General features: G+C 50.7%; 1 protein-coding gene across 5 annotated transcripts in view; it reads right to left on the bottom strand.

Moving 5' to 3' along the window:
- CNTFR (ciliary neurotrophic factor receptor) overlaps window positions 1-12,915 on the bottom strand; it is a 202,286-nt gene that overhangs the window by 146,976 nt on the left and 42,395 nt on the right. For 4 of the 5 annotated variants that reach the window (XM_063180400.1, XM_063180403.1, XM_063180401.1 and 1 more), the window contains one exon: window positions 1,884-1,995. The gene's annotated coding sequence lies outside the window, so the exon portion shown is untranslated. The remainder of the gene's footprint in view (window positions 1-1,883; window positions 1,996-12,915) is intronic. The other variant, XM_063180402.1, reaches the window with a different exon arrangement.

Here is a 12,915-nt window from a genome sequence, read left to right as displayed (position 1 = left end):
AGAGGCAGCCAGTGATGCAGGGCAGGCATGGGCAGCTGACGCAGCAAAGCTGGCAGGAGCACCAGCCTGCTGATGCTTCTCCAACCCCCTTCCCAGCTCTCTGCCAGGCCCAAGCTCCTCTAGCAGCACATCATATGGGCTGGGCTCTTACTCATCTGCTGCCATGCACAAGCAGGCGTCAGGGGACGTATCACTGCATGAATTCAAGGAAGAAACAAGCATCATTAACTGGTAGCACGTGTGCATGGAGACCCCTCAAACCCTTTTTCCCCTTGCTCCCATGCTCTGCTCTGGGCCACTAAATCCAATTCAGCAGTGCTTGGAGCTTGTACCAAAGCTGCGACACATTTGTCAGATCCCTGACTAGACCCATGGCTAATTTTACAACGCTAATTTATCTCACCATATTATATCGCTTTCATTTCATCCCCCCAGGATCCCATTACTGCCAGTGTACCTTGTAGCCAGCATGTAACAGTAATTGGTATTATTAGCGACGTGCCCTGCTCGAGCTGCTCTATTTGCAGAGCTGCAAGGAGTCCCGTGGGTGGGCCGATCCACCTCGAGTATGGGGAGGGAAGGAGTCCTTGTTCCATGCTGCTCCACAGATGCCACCAAGGAGCAACGCCAAGGGCAGGGTTTTGCTGCTGCAGAGCACCTCTGCATGCCCAGACCTCAGCCCACTGACCATTGTGGCTCCATCAGGTGTTGCCCACCCCTGGGATCCTTAGTCTTGACCTTTTAACTCCAGGGCAAACAATCAAGCGTGCACATAGGGAGCATTTCTGTCCTTGCTTGTGGCTCAAAGGATAAAGGACTCTGCTTATCCAGGGTTAAAGGGGCTGCAAAAAAATTCTGGGAAGCATGATGCAGGGGTAGAGGGCAGGGAAGGGGCACAGGGAAAATTCATTATTCATGCTATTCTGGTCAAAAGTTTCTCCTCTTCAGTGTAGGCGACTGCTTTCTAGGATCAACATAATTAAAGCCATGCAGTTTTAGCTAAGTGAGAGGCTGCAATAGTCAAACGGTGACAATTCCCACTTAAGACATCCTTGTCTGGCATTTAGAGACTTGTTAAATTTTAATTCATTATTTTCCTTTCTCAGGCACAGCACCAGCAAGCACCAGGCTTCCCCAGCACAGCTCTGCAGGGTCTGCATCCCCAGGTGGGGCAGCTCCATCTCCAGGCTCCTTCCCTGCTCCACCATGGCTCAAAGAACATGATCCCAAAGCCCTCCTCAAACAGCAGTGTGTTACCACAGCCCCATACTGAGAACCCATGTAGCAGGCCTCAGAGGTGGTGCAGCCTCTAGCCCATGGCTGCTGGTGGTGATGGTCTCCTAAGGGGATGCTTTCCTTTCCAAGCAAAGCCCATCCACCTCATCCCTGATGCTGCAGCCTGCCAGGGCAGGAAAGCAAAAAAAAAAAAACACCCAGTAGATCTGAGAGCTTAAAGTTGTGCTTGTCTGCAAGAGCTGGCACCTCACCTTCCACCACACAGCTGGGCTGGGTGACACTTACCTGCTCCGGTGGTTCAGCCACAGCACGGGACCTCTGCTGCTGTGGTTGGACTGTGCACCTCTGAGCTGCCCAAGGGCTTTCAAGTGGGAGAGCTCTTTTTGGAGAAGTTGTCCATGGGCAGACCATAACATGGGATTTTTCAGGCTGTTTATCCATACCTGCCCCTCCACATGCTAAATACCCACTCTCAGCATCCGCCCTCTTTGCACAGCAGCTAAAAGGCTGCTCACACACCAGAGCCAGGAGCAGCCTTTTGCCACACTTTAATAAACACCGCCATCCTCACCAGAAGACACATGTCCTGCACTCCCACAAGGCACACCAACTCAGGACAAGCTGGGTGAGCAAGTCTTTTAACCCACCTCTTACTTCTCCACCAGTCCAGAGTCCTTGGGGCGTCCCCAACTTCTCATAAACGTCTGGGCGATTCTCCTGGCTGCTCGTCCAACCCTCGCTTCTCAGATCTGGGATTTTCTTCAACAAAACAGAAGAGACAACCTGTCAGGTTACCAGGTGAAACTCTGCCATTGCTTCAGGTTCAGCAAAGAACCAAGGAGGGGGGCATCTGTTTCCCAGCCCTGAGAGCTGGGGGTAACCGGTGCAAACACAAACATGGTTAGAATGAGAGCCCTCCCACAAGAGCGTCACAGCCCGGCCCCAAAGCACGTATTTGCTTAATTATTTCGATTCAGAGACATGAAATGGGAGAGGGGAAAAAAGACCCCTGCAGCGTGGGGCATCTCTGATCTTCTTTAAAGACAGCCAGCAATGCTCCCCAGACAGAGCAGCACAGCAGCACCACACTGCCAGCCCAGCACTGAGCCATTTGCCCATGAGGTCTTGTGCTGCCTGAGCCCTAATCCTGAAAAGCCTCACACACGTGTTAAACGGTGCAGGGAGAGGCCAGTCCCACTGAACCCAGGGGTGTGGAGAGGAAAACATGCCTGTACGGCTTTGCAGCACAGACACCAAGGACTGGAAATGGGAGGAGGACTGTCTGTGCTAGGTCTGACATGCTGTGTGGTGAGATGGAGTCAGAGGCACTGGTGTAACCAGTGGTGCCCTCCCTTAGAGCAGGAAATACGCTTTTTGTGTTAGACAAACAAATTATCAGTCAAGATCTGTGCTCATTATCCAGCTCTTGTGGCCAAGGTTGTATTGCTCCCCTTACTTCTTTTTAAATGCTTTGAAGAGAAAAAAAAAAAAAAAAAAAACAAAAAACAACAAATCTTGTGGCTCTGCATTATTAAAAATGAAAAATAGGAGCCAAAACCCACTGGCAAGAGAAAAGTCTGGGACTCACTCCTGCAGAGATTCTTTCCCAAGGGTGACAGTGACTCCAAGCCTGGAACACCACAGGCTTTAATTAGCACCCAACCCTCAGCTGATGAGCTTTGCCAGAGTTCCTCCCAGGACCTCATGCAAAGCCTGGACAAGCCAATGGGAAGATGCTGCAGAAACCCAAACTACAACCCCCCCCCTCCACCTCCCGCCTGCCTACAAAACCTAAATAAATAAATGACCACCCCCTGAAACTACACTGGGCGCCTGATGGCGAAACCCTCATTTGCAAAGTGTTTGGAAGTAATTACAAAATTTTCCCAGAGTTTACAAGGAGGGGAGCTGACTGTTTGTCATGCCGGCAGCCACGGTGTGCCACAATTTATCACACTTGTCAGGTGTCAGCCACCAAGAAATTTAGCTCCAGCTGCCCCAAGCTCAGCACCCACAATGCCCCATCATTCAAAACCTGCTCTGCCAGGCACCCCAGAGCTGAAGAGTGACTGGCAAGGAGGGGAGGGGGCTGCTCCCCACCAAGCCTCCTCTCTGCAATGCAAATGTAACTCTTTGGTTATTCTGTGGAAGCAGTTTTGGTTGGGACTGTTGGGTTTTTTCCCTACCCACAGATGAAGCGGAACAGGAAAGGAGACCAGGCTACAGCAAGAGATGAGGCTCATTTATCATTACCTGCCAGAGACCCTCCTAGGCTCTAATTCCAGCTTGGCAGGGACCTGAGAAGAGAGACTGAGCTCAGCAGTGAGTACCCTCAGGGAGACAGTGCATTATTGTGGGTGCAAAGTGCATAATCCCAGTGCCTTTTCTGAGAGACATCTCTGGAACCTGTGGAAAGGACTGACGCTCTCTGCCACCTCTGTGCCCTGCACTGAGCCCGATGAGCCCAGCCACAGATCCAGCAGCCCAGCTTTCCACATGGAAATCAAGGCATGACTTGCTTTTGTAGGGGCTTCAAATTGAGGTCAAACTGGATTTTGGAGGAACTCAAAATGTCCAAAACAGGTCACCAGCTGAAGGACCTGACTTGGGGCATGAGTTACTGCTGAGCCAGAGGGAAGATCTGTGAGCTGTGCTTCCCCATAATAATGGGACAGCCTTGGTCACAGCTCAGGTGGGCTCACTAAGGAGCAAATATCATCAGCCACAGAGCAGGGACAAATCCTGGGTGAGGTCTCTGCAGGAGGGCTTGCATCAGTGCTGAGCTCACCCTGCATCACCAGGACATCAGCAATGCCATGGTCATGGCACATCATCAGCATGACACCTGTTTTATAGGGCCTGTCTGGGCTGCCTCACTGAAATTCTCCTGCTTTGGCCATTTCTGAAGCAACAAGCTAACTTAAGAGAAACCTGCCTGCAAAAGCACTAACTTTTAAAACAGGTTCTTGCAAAATGCTGGAGGAAGCCCAGCACTCATGGCATGCTGCATGTCCCACATGATGCATCCGCATGGCACAGCGAGGACTAACGTATAACTCAACCACTTGCTTAACGGAAAAAAAAAAAAAATTAAAAATCCAAACACACATCATTTGCCAAAAATCTTTCTGTCCAGCACAAGCTGGTCAGGGATCCACAAATTTTACTTGCACCAGCAGAAGGGGCGCAGCATTTCCCAGCAGCGAGGCATCCCCGCAGGAGCGGGGGGCACAGGTTTTGCAGGGGACATTTGCATTTGTCCTGCTGCGGGGGACAGCCCCGCACATCCTGTGTGTGACACAGCCGCACAGCCCGCGATTCACAGCCTCGCCACTTGGCGCGGGGAAGGCGGATTCCTGTGCGGTCAGCAACGAGCAGAACCCTGATGCCTGGCTCAAAACCTTCCCCAAAACTGTCAGGCTCAGACTCACAGCACAAAGATACTGGAATTCCTTCAGCACAACTGCAAGAATTTTTCTGCTTTTTTTTTTTTTAATTTTATTTTAAACTGTGGATCAACTAATGCCTTCCCCCCACCAACCCTGTTCTGAGAGCAGCTTAAAACTCTCTTTGCTAAAATTTTCCAAAAAAATTCAGCCGGAGGCAGAGACATGTGAAGTTTCAGTCCAAATGGTTAAAGGCTGGCGTAGTTTCAAGCAACTGAAGACAGGGGCTTATAATCAGAAGTGTCAGGCAGCCTTAATTATATTATTTCCTGAAGGAAATAGTTTTCCCTGCTGAAGTCCAGGAGTTATTAAAAAAAGTTGACCTCACTGGAACCAATCAAGATGGAGACAAGAAGCCTGTGATGGATTCTTAAGGCAGGCATGTTCATGCATCTGTATTTTTAGGGGTCCAGGATTTTAGGACAGGTATCCCCAGACAAGCCTGGCCTTGCAACAGCTGAGAGCCAGGACCCAGGATGCAGAGCCCCCTCCCATCCATGCTCGTGGGTGCCCTGGGCAGGGGCACGTGGGAGGCCCATGCATGCAGGGAGGGTGCTTGCCTGTGCCCAGATCGATTGCCTCGCCAAGGCGAGCGAGGAAAAACAGCCGGATGCTTTGTAGCTGTCAGGAGCACACAGGCTTTTTGTCCGTGTCTTCCTCTGTGCCCATAAATAAAAGTGACAGCAACTTTATTTAGGACTTCTTCCAGTTAAGAGGGGATGGAAGAAAAGCGAAAAATTAAATCGTAGCTCAGCAGAGGCAGAGAGGGAAGGTCCTGGAGGCACAGCTCAGGCTCTGCCACTGCTGCAGCAGCCTGGAGTGGTAGCAGCCCTCACTCTCCAAAATCAGCACCTCCTCATCACTATCAGTGCACCCCTCTCCCCTGCCCTTCTAGGCACAGAAATCCCAATCCCAATCCCAATCCCACACTGCAGCCTTTACCTTCTGCTGCCCATCAACTCCCCAGTGCACGCTGAGAGGTTCAAGCATCTGGAGTGAGTTGAGGTGGATTAACCATCTCTCGTTACGTCCTAAAAGAGACTGAAGCAACCCCCAAATAACCCAGAGGAGAAAATCACCTCTTCCCTGCTCGTGGGCAAAGGTTGTACTTGTAGCACCAGCAGCTGCCCTAAAAGGCAGCTTAGCCCTGTGCAGCTCACCAGCATGGCTGAGCCGGGAGTGCAGCATCTCCATCAGGATCTACTACCACAGAAACTCCTGTCTGTTTGGCTATCACCTCCAAGGAGTATTTTGCAACTGAGGAAACACCCCTTTTCTATAAAAAGCATGAGAAGAGACTCAAAGAGCAGGAGAGGAGGAAAGCCTTCTCTGAAAGAGGGCTGAGCACCCTGCAGACTCAGCCCTGGCAATGCCCCAGCATGAGGGAGCACAGCCAGGGTTTGAGCATCCCAGTCTGTCTCCCCCAACTCCCTGCAGCCTCTCCCAGCAGCACAGCACCTCGTGTCTCACAACGGTATTGCAACCCACTGAAAGCACAAGCTTTGTTTCAACCTTCATCCTGCTTGCAGCAGTGCTGAGCCAGAGCTATGCCACAAGCCAAAATCCAGTTCCAGACTGTATGATTGTGCCAGTTCCCAGGTGCTTAGGGCCTTGACTGCAGCTCGTCCGGAGTTGTGCCCTGCACTTGCACACAAACACAAAAACTCAGGGCAGGTGTGTAGCAAAAGACCCCCCTCCCATCCCAGGGACGAGCTCACCCCTTGCAGAAAGGTTTAGGGTGGAAGTTGTGTGCAGGTCCCGTGGGAGAGAGGCTGCCAGTGACCTCATGGGTTTCTTCCACTGCTGCCCTCTCCGCTGCCATGAGTCAGAGATTAATGACAGGCCATTTGTCAGCACCGGTGGCATCATTGCCAATCTCATTTCTGAGCAGACATCTGACCTTGCTTGCCTCCCCGAGACCCATGTTACCGCATGGCTCCAGCAGCCTCCTGACAGCTCCCAGGGGAAGCAACACAAGGCAGGGAACAGGGCTGTGACAGCTTGATCCTGAGTCAGGATGCACAGACAAACAGCTCAGGATGAGCAGAGAGTGTTTGTCAGCTTGCCCCACTGCCCTACCCTCCTCCCAGCTGGCACCCAAGAAAGGGCCTCTCTTACCAAGCAGTGGGCTAGGTTATGGAGAAAGGAGATCTATGCCCAAAGATGGGGGCATAGGCAAAGCAAGCCTTGCCTGAAACTCTGGAAGAAGAAAGAGCGTGTGGGGGACATACCATCTTTTCCCCAAGCCTGCAGTATCTGTGTGTCTGGCCACACCACCCAGCCAGCTGAAGGGATCTGTGTGCAGTTCCAGCTGTGGCAACCAGACCTTCTCCACAGCCAGCTGTGACCCAGACTGAATCTCAACCCAGATCTCACTCAGTGAGGAGACTAGGTAAAATCCAGACATAGATCCATCCTGCATCCCTGAGCAGGGCTTGTACCCAAGTCGGGAGATGGAGATGACCTATCCCACAGGGTCCAGCACTTCTCTGCCCCCAACCAGGCCGTGTGGCCACTGCACAAGTCCACTGTGTGACTGTCACTTGGTCACCACACACAGTTCTGGTCCTCACACAGAGGGAACAGAGGCACATGGGAAGGGGAACAAAGCATCTTCTGCATCATGGCATTCCAAGCACACCAAGGATTTTCAGCCTGGGAGGAAGGAGGAGGCAGGGCTTGCTTAGCTACAAGACCTTGGGCTAGGCACACTGTATTGGCCAAACCATATTGTCCACACTGTTCCCTATTAAACAACAGAAAACAAATTATTTCCAGAGGAACAGAGAACATTCGAGAACAGGTCTTCTGACAAGTGCTGGTCCTGATGCAAGCTTTGCCTCCACGCAACCCTCAGCCTTAGACAGCCAGATGCATCCCCACCAGGAGGGATGAGACAACCACCAACACAGCTCCTCCTCTGTGCCAAGTCAAGCCAGTCCCAGCTCTCATGCTTCTCAGAAGGAGAGCAAATTAAAATTATGTGGGACTGGGAAAAGACCCACTTGGTTAAGAAGAAGAAATCAGTGCCATTAAACGTCATTAGAATAATATGCCCAGAAAGCTTCATAAAAGGAGATACCATATGATTGAATGCTCTCCAGACCCTCATTTTACACAGACCCAAAACATCAGCTTAGAGCCTCTTTTAACAGCCAACTCTCACAACAATCAGGTTTTAGGTTTTGTTTCGTGATTTGTTGGGTTTTTTTCCTGAGGAGTTTTTGGGTCTGCAATTGAAACTACAATTCCTTTAGTTCCTTGGAGGGGGGGAGAAAATAAAAATCATTTTTCATTAAGCTGAAGCAAATGGCATTTTTGCTTGTCAAAAATATTTGACACAACTCTGACAGGCTCGACCAGACATATAAATAAAAGATTTAAATCCTTCTGCTTCAGAGCTTAAGAAAAACCTGCTGTCAGTCCAGTGCTAGCACAAACTCTCTCCTACAGGTCACACTCCCTGAGGGTTGTAGGCTGGTGTGGCTGGTACCTGCCCTCTATCCCTGCCCACCCTGGCACTGATGCTGGGATAGAGGGCAGGTACCAGCCACACCAGCCTTTTCAGGCCAGTAAAACCCCACCAGCCTGTGTTATCCCTCTGCTCTCTCAGAGGCAGGATCAGCCTCCCCGGGCTCAAGCCGGCACACAGCCAGCTCCAGCAGCAGGGAGGTGAGCAGCATCGATCCCTTCCCTCTCCTGCCACCATCTGTATCTGATGGCAGCATCGACCCAGCAGCACTGGATGCTGTATTTCCTCGGCCACCTGGGCTGTGCAGCAGCCGCCTTCCCCATCCGTCGTGTCAGCGAGGCGGCCGCAGACGCCGTGACAAGACACAGAGCGGTGTCGGAGCCCATTTCTAAATCCTTCTATCCTATTCAAGCCAGGGAGGCTTATGTGTATGGATTTGTACTGTTTGCCCCAATATTTAGCTACTGAGCTGACTAATCTGTGTGCAAGAAAAACCATGGTGGCTCAGAGGCTGAGCAATCTACATCATTCATCATTTAGATTAGCTATTGTCTTAATCCTCTTTAAACTACTGTATAATACATAAGGGAATGGATGTCCTATATGCTCAGGATATGCAAGAAAAACCCAGGCTGAAGCTCAGAAACTTGGACAGAAGTGAGAATGACAAATCCTATCAAGCCACAGAAGGAAAAGGAAACTTGTTGAAACCCCTGACAGATGGTTTAACTTCTTCGTGCTCTCTCCACCCCACCAGCCTTTAATTATTTCCTAGACAGCTTCCCAATTACTTCCCAGGCAGCTTCCTAAACCTCTTCTGTCCTCTCCCTTCATACAGCCCTATGAGGAGCTGTGGGGCCCAACCTGCAGCAGCCCATGCCACGTGGACTTGCTGCTGCCCCAAGGATTTGCAGCCCTGTGCCCTGGGAGCTGGGACATCCCACTCCAGCCTCAGCTGGGGCTGTGCTGCTCTCAGAAAGGCAAAGGCTCTGCCCAGCCCAGTTCCAGGCTTTGGGCCCTGCCTGGCAAACAGGCAGGCTCAGGTCAAGGATTAAAGCCTTGCTTGGCTATCCAGGATCATGCCACACATTGCTGCAGTGCCCGGCTGGAGGATGAACAGAACCAGGTTTCTTTATGGCAACAGTGAAGAGTTCAGGGCAGAGGGAGGGACAGCAACAAGGCAGTGGCAAACAAGGCTTTAGTTCACTGCCTGCCGGAGCTGAGGGAACTAATAAACAGACAGATGAGCTAAATTGTCTTCTGAACCTCTGTATCAGTATTCACATTACAGAGCCTGCTTCCAGCAATTCCAGCGTATTAATAATAAATGCTAGATAATTACAGCAGACTTGCTTTGTCCTCTCTTTCTGTTTACTGTCAATGTGTCTTTAACCCTTTGCAGTCCACAGCTGGCTCTCCACTGGCACCAGACCCTCCACAGATGGCACAGCCTTGGCATCACTGATGGGTGTCTCTCCCAGCTCCCTCCTGGGCTGGGCAGGGTGCAAGGGAAGGTGAAGGAAAGCTCAAGTGCTGATACCACTCAGTAGGGATCACTTTTTACCTGTCAAAGCCCTGACAATCTTGCTGCAGGGCATGAAAAAGGTGTATTTGAGGCCTCAGGAGCACCCCCAGGCTGGGATGAGCTGAGGACTGTGCAAACAGTGTCTCCAACACACAGAGGTGTAACAAGTCACCCAGAGCCTCTTAACAGCAAAGAGGTTTATGGCCTCTCCTGGTTTCGATCCCCTCCAAACTTGCAGCTGGATCTGCCCTCCCCACACACATGATTTTGGGGTATCTGTACCCATGGCCCTTGGGCTGTCAGTGATGACAACCACCCGGGGTGCAAACACACACTGCTGGGAGCTGGAGGTGGGCTCTGGAGCAATCCCTGAAGGACATATTCCTGGGGACACAGAGGAGATGACCCACACAGATGCCAAGTCTGGCACCCAGGCAGGGAAGAGCAAAGGTTTTGCATAATCAAATTCGAACCAAACACCTCCTGTGTTTGAGCAGTGGCCACATTCCCCATCCTCAGCAGCACCACAGCCCCACACAGCTGCTCTTCCCAAGTCTCCTTCCTCACAGGCAGGCTGTGCCAAAATGCCTGCCCTGTCTCATCATTCCATGAGCTGATCCAAATGAGAGTTAAAGACCCTCTGGCACTTTTCCCTCAAATTTTCAAAGTATTTAATCCAATGTAGCTGCAAACTGAACTCTGGAGCCTGCTTTACTTCCCACAGGACTCTTGCTAAGTATTTCTTCCTCGGCTGGAAGCAAAAAGCCCCAAAACTCTGTAAAAAGGCCCACATTAACAGTGCAATAGCGGTTTTTAACTGAGCACAGGTTTAATTTGCACCTTTCAGGCTAGCTGTCTCTTTTTCAGCCTTGCAGGGAGGCTGCCATGGCTCCTAACACGGCTTCAATAAGAGAACAAATACCTCAAATGGGATTTCTGGAAGAAACCAGCATGCAAAACAAAGTATGCCTGCCTTCCAGTGCAAATTAACTCAGCTTCTGACCCGACTGCAGACCTTTCCAGACAGGAGACCCACTGGACAGCGAATGAATGCCAAACAACTCAGATGCAAATCTCTCCCTGCACAGAGAGCCTCAAATGCTAAGGGAACACTTGGCTCAAACAGCTGGGCACTGAAAAGCCTTGGAATGGAAAAACACAAACAACTTCAACCCCTTTACATCACTCACACAAGGAAGGCTAGGCTGGAGTGACAGAAGAACATCTATCCCTCAGACATCCTGTCTCCCACTCCACCTGGGACATGCAGAGCATCCCCCAGTGCTGACATCCTGCCATCATTTTCCAGCAGTTCCCACAGCTCCACACATCCTCTCTGCATTTTCTGTGCCATCTCTCCTCTGCCAGGTGAAGCACAGAAATTATTTTTTTTCTCCCTGTACACAGACACTTTTTTTGATTTCTCAATCAAAATGATTGATTATTCCTGATCATTCAGGAATAATCACTAAAGAAAAAGGAAGTCAGCACTTCTGTCCTAAAATGAGTACAGGCTCCAAAAAAAGTGGGAGGGACAGATGGGAGCAAGACACAAAGGCAGGAATCCTCTGTGCCACTTACATGGAGCATGCATGCCAGAGAAAGATGGGGCAGAATGGGGATTGGGAAGGAATGCCATCATTGTTATGTCCAGCTCTTTCTTGTAGGACAGTACCAGGAAGACTACTTGGAGAGCAACATATTACACTGTTAAAGCTAGCAGATCTCCCCAGGGCTCAAGGAAGGGCAAGTTCATTCTGCTGGGAGGCCCTGGGTTGATTGTATCTCTGCTGTCTCTTCACTCACTGCCACTTTTGGCAAGCAGCTCCAATTTCTACACAGCAGGGACCTTTGCAGAGGGCACCCTGCAGGCTGGAGTCTCCTCACACCGCCACAGGATGGGACAGCCAGCAAAGCAACCATCCATATGGACAGGAAGGGAAACCCACAAAGAGCTGCAAGGAGGATGGCATATGTCAGGCTCAGAAAGGAAGATCCAGAGCTGGACTGGGGCACAGACAGCCTGTGCTGCTGGAGGAGCTCCCACTCGCAGGGGGAAGGGATGGATGGCCCTGCCAGCCCCTCGCAGCACCCGCCAGACACACGGGCAGCCCCCAGCACTGCTGAGCTGGCTGCCACTGAAGGACTGCAAGGGTGGAAGTGCCTGGACTGAGCCCTGCTCAGGGATCAACATTCACCCCAGGGTTATCAGCCAGCACTCATAGATGCAAATGCAGAAAAGCATTAGTGTTCTGAGGTCCCAGACTCAACTCCAGGACAGCCTGCATCCCAATCTGTAGGAGCGTCAGGGAGTAGGACAGGATGGTCGGGACGGACAGAGACAAGAGATCTCTGCAGCCAGGTCTGGAACTTGTGGTTTATTGCAGAGGGCCTGGGTGCAGGGCCCTGCTGGGAGCTGCCAGCCACAGAGCAGGCCCAAGAGAAGAGAGGGGTAGAGAGGATGAGAGGGTGAGAGAGTAAAAGATTAAGAGAGTAAAAGGGGTAAGACAGCAAGAGCGTAAGAGGAGTAAAAAGGGCAAGACAGCAAGGTTCTTGTTACAATACAATAAGTCCTTCTGTGTTGAATATTCTAATTCTCACTAACTAATCGAGTACAATATACAAATCCTATAGCATTTCCATACAGCCTATAGGAATCATTACATTACCATAGTGTGTTACATTTTAAACCCTAAAAACTCCTCTTTGGACCCCTTCTGCCAAGCTGGCAGGGTCTGCTCTGACCCTTGGGCCTGTCTGCGAGCAGAGGGTGTTGTTTCATCAAAAGGGGATTGCCTTCAGCCAGCCACACCGTTGTTTTCCAGTTGTTCAGTAACTGAGGGATCTCAAAGCTTGCTTTCATTTCAATCTTGCTTATATTTTTTATATTCTCAATTTTTTTTGCCAGACAATCATATTTATAAGGCTTTCCTGTTTCATCTTCCCCAACACTAATCCCCTGCCAGGGCTGTTTCCCTGGTCTCTAACACCACCCATGTCCAAACCCATTCCCCAAATTTCAGGATGCTCCTTGGCAGTTGATGACAGCACGTTGCAGGCTGGGTGACCCTCCTGTATCAGCCCTCTCTGAAAGCCATTTAGAAAAGAGACAGCAAGTTATTAATTACAAATTAAGCTGCTAATTGATACCAAGGTCTGTTGGCTCTAGGGGAAACAGAGGCAGAGCTGTGCCCCTCACAGCATGGTTCACTGACTGCAAGTGCAATATGAGGGGC

This window comes from Melospiza melodia, chromosome Z (genome assembly GCF_035770615.1).
Source record: "Melospiza melodia melodia isolate bMelMel2 chromosome Z, bMelMel2.pri, whole genome shotgun sequence".
Lineage (NCBI taxonomy): Eukaryota > Metazoa > Chordata > Aves > Passeriformes > Passerellidae > Melospiza > Melospiza melodia.
This window is presented reverse-complemented; position numbering and strand designations above follow the sequence as displayed.